We start from the raw sequence: 13,613 nt of genomic DNA, 5'->3' as shown, positions 1-13,613 counted from the left end.
AAGCATCTGAGACAATGCATGAAAATATCCCTTTTGAAGATTTCAGAATTGAGGAAGATGAAAGAAACTTATGGATGTGTTTATATGCTACTGGAGTATTTGTGATGCATTCCAGAAGATTGCTGGAATACCTGAAAGATTTAATCTATAGAGAACAATGAAAGAATGGTGTAAGGCCTTGGTAACCCCTTTTCACATGAAGGATAGGCTATTGACAGCACTTTTAAACTGATGTGTGGCTTTTTTGCTTTTGAGAACATTCTGTCGCTACAAGTATTGCCATTCACTTTATAGTAGAATGGGGTGATGTTAAGTGTTTGATGATGGGCCAAAAACATGTTTTTTGTAAAAGAGCAATTTAGAAGAATGAAGCAGATTTTACTGAAGAAAGACAAGGTTAAATATTTGTATTCACCAGATCCACTTTTCAATACATCAGCTTTATTAACGGAGTGCCATTCAAGTCATTTGATGGAGGCGAGACTTGTGATTCTTGTTAAATATAAAGACTAATCAAACCGCAGTATGGATCGAGTAATTAATGCAACCTTGTGTGTGACTTACATGTTTCAGATTGACATTGAATTCTTCATGCTATGTTGCCCTTTGTGGATTATTCACATTTATTTGATAATAAGACTTGATTGAATTTTGAAGCTTGTATAGACTTTGTTTATATGCTTATTACTTGTGATAGTCAAATAAAATTGTGATAAAATATGTTTATCATTTATGTGAATGTATTTTTCTAGAATAATTTGAGAAAAGAAAAATGTGCACAAACTCATGTTTTCTGAGTGAGGGATTTTATTATGACATTTTCATGTCTTGTGAGTTGCTAGAGGGTCCACTGTGCAGCCGTCTCCAATGAGGAGGAGAAATCGTCACAGTGGGATCCACCGGTTGACTTCATAATGTAACTCAAGAACAGCAAACAACAGCCAGGAAAATGCTGCATGAGGGGCCCGCTGCTTACACCCGAGACAGTAATGATATTGTTGCATATCAGGCCTGCAGATGTCCATCAACCTTCAGGATAATATACCATACAGGAAGCATAATAATCGGTGCCAAAGCCCTTATTCAAGGAAGTAAATTATTACATCCAGGACCTCCTTACAAAAGGTAGGATGGTCAAGTCTAAGTCTCCCTACTCTGCCCCAGTCGTTTGTGTCAGGAAGAAGGGCGGTACATTACGTCTCTGTGTTGATTACGCCTTCTAAATAAGAAGACCATTCCTGACAGGCATCCACTGCTAAGAATTCAAGACCTGGTTGACACCCTCGAAGGGTATTCCTGGTTCAGTATCCTTAAGCAAGGGAAGGCTTATCATCAGGACTTTATAACGGAAGGGTCCAGGCACATGACTGCATCCTCCTGGGGACTATACAAATGGGTGAGGATTCCATTTGGGCTGTCCAACACTCCTGCGGCATTCTAACGTAGCATGGAAGAAATGCTGGATTCACTCAGGGATGAGTGTTGCATTCTGTATCTCGACGATGTCCTGTGTTATGCAGAGTCATTTGAGGAGCATGTGGAAGGAGTGTGGTAAGTCCTGAAGGCTCTTCAATGCCATGGATTCAAATTTAGGCCTGAGAAGACAATTAAAATTGTCACACCAGATTTTAATTTCTTATTCATTTAAACAAATTGCATGTGTTTTGGCACATGTGTGCAAAAGAGTAAGTACAATTGTCTACAATTTGCACAATAACTGAATGCACATGGCATGAGCTTTCATCGTGTGAGCTATCACATACAAAATTATCCATTTAATTATCAAAATCAGCCAGACACACATGTATATTCCATAAATATCTATGACATGGAATGTTTTTTCAGTGTTGATTTCTTTTTTTTTTTTTTTTGCCTGAATGACATTTTGTGGCAATTTTCTGTTTACAATATATGACTTTACCTGTAAGAAATGTGTACAAATGGACAGGCAAATTTTTATTTACAATGTAACACAAAATGAATTGACTGTATACATACAAATGTGCATATCCCTTTTCTATGTACTACTTACTGTATTGTACAGTACTGACTTTTCCCAGTATACTTTTAAGTACTGTTGAAATAGGTATCTAAAAAGCTCAGTGTAATACACAATTAGACATCACAAACACTATTGAAAGAGTGAGGCGATGGAACTTGCATTCATGGTCTTTGAGATCCAAAGACTCTTTTATAAAACCAAGCACATGCTGCAGTGCTCAATATACCTTCATCTGGTTTAAGGTTTTTGGGGGATAATAGCTATTCTAGGCCGAGCAAAAGGGACTGTACAGATAAATCGTGTCTAAGCCAAAACTGGTTTGGCTGACAATAAAAGACACTTGTTTCGACACAGGACTGAATGGATGAATTTGAGGGAGAGGTGCAAGGATAAGGCCCTTTACTGTGAGCTTACACTTCTGTTCCAGGGGCCCTGACATCTCTTCATATCCTTGCAGACTTTATAAATGCTAAGGAATCATTATTAAATTACTGTAAGAAAATGTTTCTGGGATAGACCTTTCAAAGTCAGGTTTATAGTCCTTTTAACAATGGATGGATGGACAGACGGACGGACGGACAGAGAGAAAGATATATATATATATATATAGATAGATATATAGACAGACAGACAGACAGACAGACAGACAGACAGATAGATAGATAGATAGATAGACAGACAGACAGACAGACAGACAGACAGACAGATAGATAGACTGACAGACAGACAGACAGACAGACAGACAGACAGACAGACAGACAGACAGACAGATAGATAGATAGATAGATAGATAGATAGATAGATAGATAGATAGATAGATAGATAGATACGGACAGACGGACGGACGGACGGACAGACAGATAGATAGATAGATAGACAGACAGACAGACAGATAGATAGATAGATAGATTGATAGATATATAGATAGATGGATGGACGGACGGACGGACGGACGGATGGACGGACAGACCGATCGATCGACAGACAGACAGACAGACAGACAGACAGACAGACAGACAGACAGATAGATAGATAGATAGATAGATAGATAGATAGACAGATAGACAGATGGACAGACAGATGGATAGATATAGATACATGATATGTTATGAGTTTAACATACTCATAATGTTTTTGTTGTAACAGGTAAATTATACTCAGGAAAGTCAGACAGATAGATAGACAGATGGACAGACAGATGGATAGATAGATAGATAGATAGACAGACAGACAGACAGACAGACAGACAGACAGACAGACAGACAGACAGATAGATAGATAGATAGATAGATAGATAGATAGATAGATAGATAGATAGATAGATAGATAGATAGATAGATAGATAGATAGATAGATAGATAGATAGATAGACAGATAGACAGATGGACAGACAGATGGATAGATATAGATACATGATATGTTATGAGTTTAACATACTCATAATGTTTTTGTTGTAACAGGTAAATTATACTCAGGAAAGTCAGTAAATCCAACCAGGTCTAATCATGTTCATTCTATATAACTGAAATGAAAATGTCAAGCTCCAAATAATTTTTTGGTTAGGTACTTCACTGCTCTCAAAAACTGGTAAAGTTACACTATCTGCTTTATAAAACCTGGCCAATAAAATGGAAATAATCTGTCAAGAACAATGTTATCCTTAGCAAAAATTAGAATGAACGCTAATCTCCATGATAGTGACTTAAAATAAAACCGAAACACTCAGCCAATCAAGAATCTTTTTAATCTAGTTGACTTTAAATATTTGAGACATGTGCATTAAAAACTCAGAGAAGACATTAAAAAACATGTCATTCTTTAGTAAAATGAAAAACAATTCAAATTAATCAAACATCCATATAAAATCATTCAAATGAGCATTCAAATTCAAATAATATATATATATATATATATATTCAGTTTAGACAGATGAATATGTAGATGAATGGACAGACAGGCAGAGATTGGTAAATACAGATAGGTTAATGATTATGACTCAATCATAAAGCCAATTTTGTTAAATAAACTGGAACAAACAAGGAGAAAGTGTAAACATGTCCCTGTAAATGTATCCAGGCCTGATGCACAAAGAATTAAATGTAAAGATGAGATTTAAGTTGTTAATTTCAAGGTGCTAAAACTGGGGTCAGAAGTATCAAAATGTAGGTATTACTCTTCTTTTTAAATATATTTGTGGCCTCTGCACCTCCTTTATTCTCAGCAAATTAGAGCAAAAAAGAGTCTATTTGTTTGAAATATTGATTAAAATGTGCTGATTCATCTTGGCTGTCTGATCTGACCTGAGGTGATGTTCAATTATACCAGTAAAACACATGTGTGCCATTTCTTTTCAACTTTGTATCAGACAGAATTTTAATTAAACTCATGGCAGATGCTGAAAGGAATTTTCTTTTCTGATGGGAATTGATGGAAAAATGGGCCAAATGGACCACTCATTTTCAATAGGAAATACATCAACACTGTAAGGAAAACTCTGCTACTCAAGCCATTTCATGGGGTCTTTAAATTATTTGACCTACTGTAAATTACTAGCATAAACTTTGAGGAGGAAGAAAGAATTTGAGGCAAATCAATCCAATATTAAGCACTGTAATAAATTCAATGTTTCTGCGACAATGTTTAATCATAAAACGTAACCTACTCATGACCTGGTGAAAAATCAGGCCAAGACAATGACGGTTCTTGGACCCAAACTCACTGGAAAATTTGAAGGGCTCCGGTGTGTCTTGTCCCTAAAGGAGACAACACATCTCCCTTCAGAGCTGCACAGCTGTCTGTGCGGAAAGAGAATACCAGGCAGCACTGTAACCATCACATCAATCTCTGGCTGCTTGACAGGCGCTATGCCCACCTGTTCATGTGCGCTGCAGTCCTGGCCACAGCTTACGTGTATGATAGCTAGTGGCATGTCTACTGGTGTTTCTCAATCCTCGGATTACATACAGTATGTGCAGTTTATGAACCAACGAGTTGTTATCTCACAATCTTTTGTATTTTATCTCCAAATGGTTAGCTGACATGAAATGTCAAGCAGTGGCATCAGTGAGTGCATTTACATGAACACCAATACACTAATAACAACCAAAAATCATCAAAATCTTCCAGAAATTTGACAAAGAAAGAGAAAAAAACCATTTACATTTGGGGAATTCTGTACTTTGACATTAAAACATAAGTTACCATGCGCACAACACTTGGATAAGCCGATGAGAACACTAAATTGGGGGTAATGGGCAACATGTGTCAATTGGATTTTGCTACAAAAACATTTATGACCTTAACCCGATAGAAGAAAACCATTTACATGACCTGATAAGTTCATGTAAGCACCTTAATCAGTTTTCCAATGGCAGGCAAAGGTCATAAATGGCTTAAGCTGCGTTCACACTGCCAGTGACACACAGCGACAAACCTACCTCATCTCATTCATTTTCAATGAGAGCTGGCGACTGTTTAACTTTATGCAAATGTATAGCGAGTTTCGGGAGCGACAGCCAATATGAGAGATGATGGTAGAGCTCACATGATCCTAATATTTGAATAATAATATTAATTGTAAAGAAACAGTGCTGTTTAGACTCTCCATACACACCACTAGCGACGTAACCGCAGCCACTGGCGACATGCAGTGACAAATTAGCTGGCAGTGTGAAAGCAGCTTTAAGCATAAACCAATCGGCACACACATAGTTTGTCCCATTACCCCGATATCGTGTTGCATGTAAACACATTTACTCGTGTTCTTCCCGGGTTATCCAATATGCGCAAGCGACTGTTTACGTTTTAATGTCAAAATCAGTGAATTATCTTGCATTGTCAGATTAAATTTTTTTAATAAGCTGATTTGATAATTTTATTGCCATGTAAATTCGATGGCAATATGACATTTCAATATCATCATGTTTTTGCTATAGTTGTATGGTAAACACAATAAAACCACACTGGGATACATTCAGGCAAGGGTTAGATATATAATGAAAGTAGATTTTAATCAAAATGTAAAATGTGTTTTATTAAACTGCAGGTGTTTGTCGTAAATATCAGGTCGGGGCACATTGGCACATGTATTTACATGTTTTAGTATTTATGAATTTCACAATTTATTAATTACAATTTCTGTTGGCCAAAAAAAAAAAAGGTTTGATATTTTTGTATGCTTTTTTTTTTCATTTTTGCTTGTTTTGGGAATTGTTTTTTTCTTCATAATTGTTTATCTATTTAAATTTCTTTGCAAATCAACCAATAGCCTATAAAAGCTGCAGGTTCCCATTTGTGACACAATTTACCCCAAATAGGGGTAATGTTCAATAAAATGTTCAATAAACAGTATCTTTTTGCACGGTCAATAATTGTGGAAATATTCAATATCATTTTGTAGTCTCTACTGTATGTGCTTATCAGTGGCAGAAGTATAGGGTGGCCAATGGGGTGGCCAGGGGTGGCCGTGGCCAATATGGACCGAAGCCTGGCCACCCCATTGGCCACCCCACTCGCAATTGCTGTTTTAGTCATTTTCTTTGTCATTTTTTGGCACAATTTAATTCTTTAGATGTGAAACCATCTCTGTACAAATGTAAAAACTTAACATGTGCACACACCAAGGTCACCGAACCTCTCCATCCCGGGTGACATTGCAGCCAATCATCCCAAATTTGTCAGATTTCTTTGAAAAATATCTTATGCATTTTGCTGGTCAAGTAAATATATCTAGTTTGGAATAGATAAGTTACTGTAAATCAAGACAGGAAGGTTTTTTTTTTTTTGCAGTGTGCAATATATATATTTGCAGTGCCACTCTGTATCGATATTTAACTTTTTTCATTTTGTTTGTGTGTGTGTGTCTGTGTGTGTTCTGAAGTGCAAGTGTAAAACACATTTATAACGTTAAATGTGTTTAATGAATATTTGTTTTCCGATTTAATGCAAGCATTTTTACACATCTGTGGTGATTGATTTAGCAGAATGAACACATTCACGCTTCACCTTCTCATGGCATTACTTGCTCTAGGTAAGGTACGCAAATCACATTTTAGTTTCAGACCCTACCACCTCTCATGCCAGTTCTCTTTCTTCTCCCTAACTCTATACCCCATCCATTTCCCCTTCAGTTGCTGCTTTCAGCTTAATACAGCTAAGGTCCATTAGTAGCATCCCATCTACCCCCTCCCCCCATCACGTAAAGCCCCTGCACCCTGGGGATAGGCCTAATGGCAGGGGTGGCTAAAACTGTGCTCTTAAAAGATTCACAGCAGGAAGTCGGGGCTCTCAAGTTACCTGTCCAGGCAAGACCATGTTTGTTTACTATTATAGCTGTAACTCAAGTCATGGGACATGAAGAAGTGCTGAAGCGTTAGAAGTTGGAGGCTTGTTTACATTGAAAAACGCTGACACTCAATCCCGATATTGTGTAAGATCTAATGTTAGGACACTCAGGTGAACACATTCCCAAAACCAGTCATATATCTCCGCTGACATGTGTTGAGGTTCTGCATGTGTTGTGCAGCTTGATCCTTGATCCTCTGATCTTCTCTACAACCTAAACAAACATGTGTGTCCACCCAGGTAAACCAAAGGTCCACCCAGGTGTCATTTTCTGAAAAGAGTCTCATCAATCATCTTCTTACCTGGCAAATCAAAAGGATCAATTCTGAGATAAAAATGGCAATTCTGAAGTTGTTTTTTTTTAAACTGGTGATTTTATCTGGTGATATTTTTTTTGTATCAAATTGTTTATTATATTTCCAGGAGTGTTGGTTATTCATATTTTTTAGACTTTACAGACATTACAGCTGATTTGATGAAAAACAGCTTTGGAACAATGAGTATTGGGAGAAGCACAAATAAAAAACGATACAAATAAAAATGATTTCACTTGATTTGAATTTTGTGTTAAATTACATTTATTTATGTTTTAATTTTGAAAACAAAATCTTAATGTTCTCTCTTTGCACTGTCAAACAAACAAGTGACAGCCAGTGCTGAAGCAATCAGAAATTAGCATAATTCATTCAGGTCATGAAGGAATGGCCAATCACAGCCAGCCATGTTAAAATAAAATTATGCAATAAAAATTCTGAATATATGTACTGACTACAATTGTCCCATCTCTTCCAAACATGTTGAGTGGTCCAAACATCATCTGTAGCATGAAACTGAACTTTTGTTTGGATGTTAGGAGTGAATGCACATGACTGCATTGGAAAGCTATAGGAAGTTCCTTTGCACCATATTTAGTCAATGACTTAACCTCCAGTGTGCTGTCTGTCTGCACCAGTGGGGATTTCTTTAAGACTGCAAGGGAAGCTCAGCTTCCCCTATAATGTCAAAAAAATAATGGTCAAATATGTACTATTGTGTAAACAATTTATTGACTAAAAATGCGTTAGAACACGTTCATCTCGAAGACGAGTTCGTTCAGAATCAGCTACATTACATATAGCAGGTCGGCTGACTCGATTTACTTCTCATACATTCCCGTAGCGTCAGTGCATTTCCCTGTTGAAGCCGAGCGTCCATTGACTTCAATGGGGCTGCTCTGAACAGTTTTTTTCAGTGCTCCGAAAATAGACGGTCATTGGATAAATGCTGCGATTATGTCCCGCCCACGGACACTCAGCGTCTCTGGGGGTGAATGAGGAGTGGGCTGGCCCGGACTCCGGGCTTCCGCATGATGATTGGAGGATCTGTTGAAAGACTGCATCTCCTTTTGATTGACAGCGAATCTGTACTATAAGAAGTCACTGAAGCTATTTCGCGCTCAGTCCCATCGTGATTTCTCAAGTGTAGTCGAAAGACAAACTGCTGCAACCTATTTCTTTATATTTGTTTGGCGAAATTGCTAGTCAATTTGCATAATACATTTCACACAATTATACACCACATTCCTTGTTTCAGTTTTACCAAGTTTAATATATTTTGTTTTAGAGCGTTCGTTCGCTTCGTTCGTTCATTCATTCATACAGTAGGCTAGGCTAGCGTCGTACGGGTGAAACTGCGCACGATGGCAGACGGTGCTAATATTGTCGACCTGATTTTGGCGAAGCCATTTGAAAGTCTTCCTTACGAGGAAAAAATTAGAATTAAACAGCAGGGCAGATCAACACCTAAGATTGATTTAGTGCAAAAAATAGGGTAAATAAGTTTATAATGTAGGCCGAAAATGAGCTTCCCCTCTTTGAAAGACCAGCAGCCGCCACTGGTCTGCACTGGTCACAGAATAGTTTGAAATACACCGTCTTTACATCATACTCCATTTAAAGCCTTTGAAAGCAACATTTGTCATCTTTTGGATTAACCCACTGATTCCCAATGTGATAATGCACAGTTAATATAGGATTTCTAAGGAGAAAACATACTATTGTCCTCCTAAGAAGTGGACAACAAAAAAAATCTGCCCATGGGGTAAGAAAAATAAACTGAATTCAAAGGGAAAACAAGTTTATTTTTCTTACCCCATTGGCAGATTTTTTTTCTTGTTTTGTCAGATGCATCTTAAAACAAGACTAAATATCTTATCCCTTTTTGCTTGAAAAGTAGATAAATCACATTTTAAGATTGTTTAGATATTTTTACTGGAAAACAAGACAAAAATACTTGTATTGAAAATAATTTTTTGCAATGACTGGAAGTGTTGTTGACTAGTTTCACTAGGGTGGGACCCTATGCGAGTTGTATTTTCAGTTGTAAATGGTGCAATACAGTCAAGAGGAATGGATATTTTAATAAACCTACTCCCTTAACCCAAACCCAAACCCTAAATCTTACCACCAGCAGAGTAAAAATTTAATTTAAGAGCGAAAACGGAACCTTCGAATCGCCTTGTCGTTGTTTATGATGTGAACACATTGTTACTTGTTTCAATGTCTTTCTAGGCAGTACCATCAGACACAGTCTACCCCTTTGAAAGAAAAATACACCACCAAAACAAACCACAGAAGGCCCTTTCTCACTGGCGGTACTTAAGCCCGTTTTAGGTACTTTTCCCCGGTATTAGTGCTTTTCGGCGCTTTTGCACCTGAGGAACTTTAGTTCCTCAAAGCCGTTTTAGGGGACATTTTTAGCTCCTACTCCAGGGTAGGTACTTTTGGGGATGTATAGGGACTGTGACAGACTGTGGGAGGTGCTGCCGCCTGTGATAGGTCAAAAACGATGACACACAAAGCATTGAGAAAGGGGAGGAGCTTCACAGCTGCCAAAGGTAAACGAACTAGCAGCTAGCCTGCTATTCAGAGGATTGTGCTAATTTTACAATTCTCTTAATAGAAATAACATATAACAAACAAAGTATCCAAAGAGAATCATCCGTTTCACACATGTGTGTATGTGTGTGTTTGACATCATCGGGAGACACACTTTTAGTTTTCATCTCCGTTTGTACAGTGTGACTATACAGAAAATAAAGTGATTTCTGGATTACTATATAAAATTTTCCTGGGATGATGGATTTAAATAATTAGATGTTTATAGAGAGTGAGTAATTGAACTCTGTTCTACACTAAACCATCATGAAGTCTAGTTTACATCAGAAAACTGGAAAATGCTGTCTTTGGAGGCTGTATAAGGATGGATAAACTGTTCAGTGAGTTCAAACAAAACCACTGTTGTTAAACCATTAACTGATTAGGCAGTTGTATACATTTTCCAACGCAGCCAAAGTTTATATAAATCAGCCCTAACAAAAGTTTAACTCTGATACCGGAGTCCTCCTCCATTGGTGTTGTTGATTTTGTTGTTTGTGTTGCTAAGGAATCACGCGTGCAAAAAACATCACAAGAAAAATGGTTGATACTACATGATGTCACAACAGGATTACTTTGGTGTGTGTGAATGCAACAGGGGAAAAGTCTCCATGGGTTTCCACTTCCTCTTAAGAGTTCTCATCTAGAAAGTTACTTAAGGAAAAGTACCAGAAGCATAGGTGGGAAATGGCCTGATACTTTTCCCTATCCACATTCTAGAATCACTGCAATTGCCGGCACAGGTTGTTCCTCTAGATGCCAAGCTTCCAATGTTCTTCCAAGTCTTCCGAAACAGCAGCGAGTTACGACATAGCTTCCCTGAGTTGGCACGGGCTGCTTTGGTGAAGTCACTGTGAAGACATAATAACACTCAGAACATGCTATGTGAAGACGCAACTGCCCAATCATGATTGATAGTAGCTTATCCTTGATCCATAAAAAGACCCAAGGCCCTGTGAATTCTAAGAACAGAAGAGGTCCTGAAACAGGAATAACCACATGAGCTGGCAACTCATCAGAATGTAATTTATCCTTTCTATTTTTTAATGTCCTAGCACGTTCTGTTAACGTAATCTGTGTGGCAAGCTACTTTAAGTGCTGTCTTAGATTAGCTCAAAATGACAGAATGCATGACATAATATCAACTGAATAAGTAAATAAAATCATTATTTAAAAAGACATAAATTACTTATACCAAATAATGTATTATTTGAAATAAAAATTCTAATGAGATGAAATCCCTATTATTTTTCAGGATTTAAGATGATCAAAAAATAGGCATTGCTACATGGGCATGTAATATTTTGTGGTTAAATTTCTTGCAAAAATTACTATATTGTGTTAGTTACAGGTCTTTTACTGCTGGGTTGGTTACAGTGAAATAAAATTACTCATACTGGGTTAAGATTTTGGTCATACCCACCCCTAGATGTGTTCAAATCAGGGCTGTGAACACCTTAGACATTGAGGGGAACATGCCCCCCCATCCCATATTCAGAATAGTGGTGACTGATATGGGTTTTTCCCATGGTTGATTACTAAATTATTACAGTTGGTCCCACCATTTCTGAATATATGGTTACATCCTTGCTTGAATTTGTACCCAAATGTCTCTCTAATGGGAAATAATTATTTGATGATTGACTCTTCAGTCTGACACTGAGATGTTTTGTCCATTTGTCTTTCACTTTCTCCACAGGAAAAAGCTGAATGGCATTTGGTATTTGAGGATATTTTATATATCTGATCCAGGAACTGTGTTAAGCTAGGCATTTAATTGTATGCTCTGTTAACATCTTTTAATGTATAACTGACGGGACACTGAATTAGGCTCAGAGAGCCATAAATAAAACTCAGTTAAAGTCAGCCTACTGTATGTTTTGCTTAGAGTTTTGTTTTATGCCATGGTAGACAGTTTTGGCAGCTGGATCTTTCCCAACCTAATCTGCCAACCTAAACCTTTTTCCAATTCCCAAAAAAGTTACATATTTCTAATCTGTAGAAGAAGTGACAAAAAGCTCACACAATCTGGGATTGGATAATGTGAGCTGGTAATCCATTGTTGATGCTTATATTTCAACCACAAGATTTGGGTCTGACCAAATGTCCCGTGTTTACATGGGTACTCACATTCATTTAAAATTCAATGTTGTATGCGCACTGCCATGGGATAAACTGAAAGCCGTAGTGAGTGTGCGGGTTCATTTATGAAGAGGGAAATGTTAAAACCTAAACATAGAGAAGAAACTCAGGGGTTTCTCCCTCTTTTCTGTAAATTAAATCACAAATAGGCCCATGTTCAACAAGGGTTTCGATTATTCCACCCATTTACATGTTTTAAAAGTCACCCATATGCCATCTACCCTTCTACCATTAACATTAGCCCTTTGAGGTTCTTGTGAAACCAAGCAGGGGCGAAAATTGCATCAAAATGTTGGGGGGGGACAATAAACATAACAATTCTCAAGAGCAATTTTTGAAGGGGACACCAAGGAGTTTTTTGTCCTGACCCCCAAAACCAAAGGCTTTGTGTCTTCCATCAGAAGAACTGTTGCACAGCACATTAGCTATGTTTGGAATTCCCAGGACAAGATCTTTGGATTCATTGGCTTCTGTAGGGTTTTCAGCTTCTGTAAAAAGCGAAACACTGTGCACTGCAGTGAAATGTAATATCCAGGCTTAACACTTCAGACACAACATCAACTCTGAGATAGGCACGGTGCCTAAAAGTAAAAGTGACGCTTCGTCTCCATACATAAATGGCAGCTGAGTGGAGTTTGAGTATGCTGAAAACCTTTGAGTTGGTATTGTTTGAAAGGAGGCCGAAATGAAAACATTAGCTGTGCAAACATGATCTAATTGTTGCGGGTATTCTATATACTCTTTATTGTGGAAAAACACCTCTGAAAGCTTTTAAAAATAATTCTACATATCACAAAAATTACTCTGGTGGCACAATGGTACAGTGTTGGAGTCAGATGGGAATAAATATGTACTTTTGATACAAGGTTATGAATGATTACCATACATATTTACAGGATCCTCCAAGGTTTTCCTTGATTTTCTTAAAACATAGCATTACCATGGTACCTTGTCTAAAACATGCTAATTTACCATAACATGTTTTTATAATTTAAATTGTTGGAGGGGAACAGTGTTGAACTGTTAAAGTGGACTTTGGCTCATGGAAGTTTTCATATACTAGGACTTTGTTAGAAAACTCCAAATTCATATTCCAAGTTGTTTATTTAGTAGGCCGAATTGTATGAAAGTTAATGTACAATCAGCTGGGCATTATCAATCATCCCGGGTTTATTTTGCATTAATTGTAACTGATAACATTTTCCATTCGT

The sequence above is a fragment of the Xyrauchen texanus genome, chromosome 30 (assembly GCF_025860055.1).
Source record: "Xyrauchen texanus isolate HMW12.3.18 chromosome 30, RBS_HiC_50CHRs, whole genome shotgun sequence".
In the NCBI taxonomy this organism is placed as follows: domain Eukaryota; kingdom Metazoa; phylum Chordata; class Actinopteri; order Cypriniformes; family Catostomidae; genus Xyrauchen; species Xyrauchen texanus.
The sequence above is the reverse complement of the archived record's forward strand: the minus strand, read 5'-3'. Positions refer to the sequence as shown.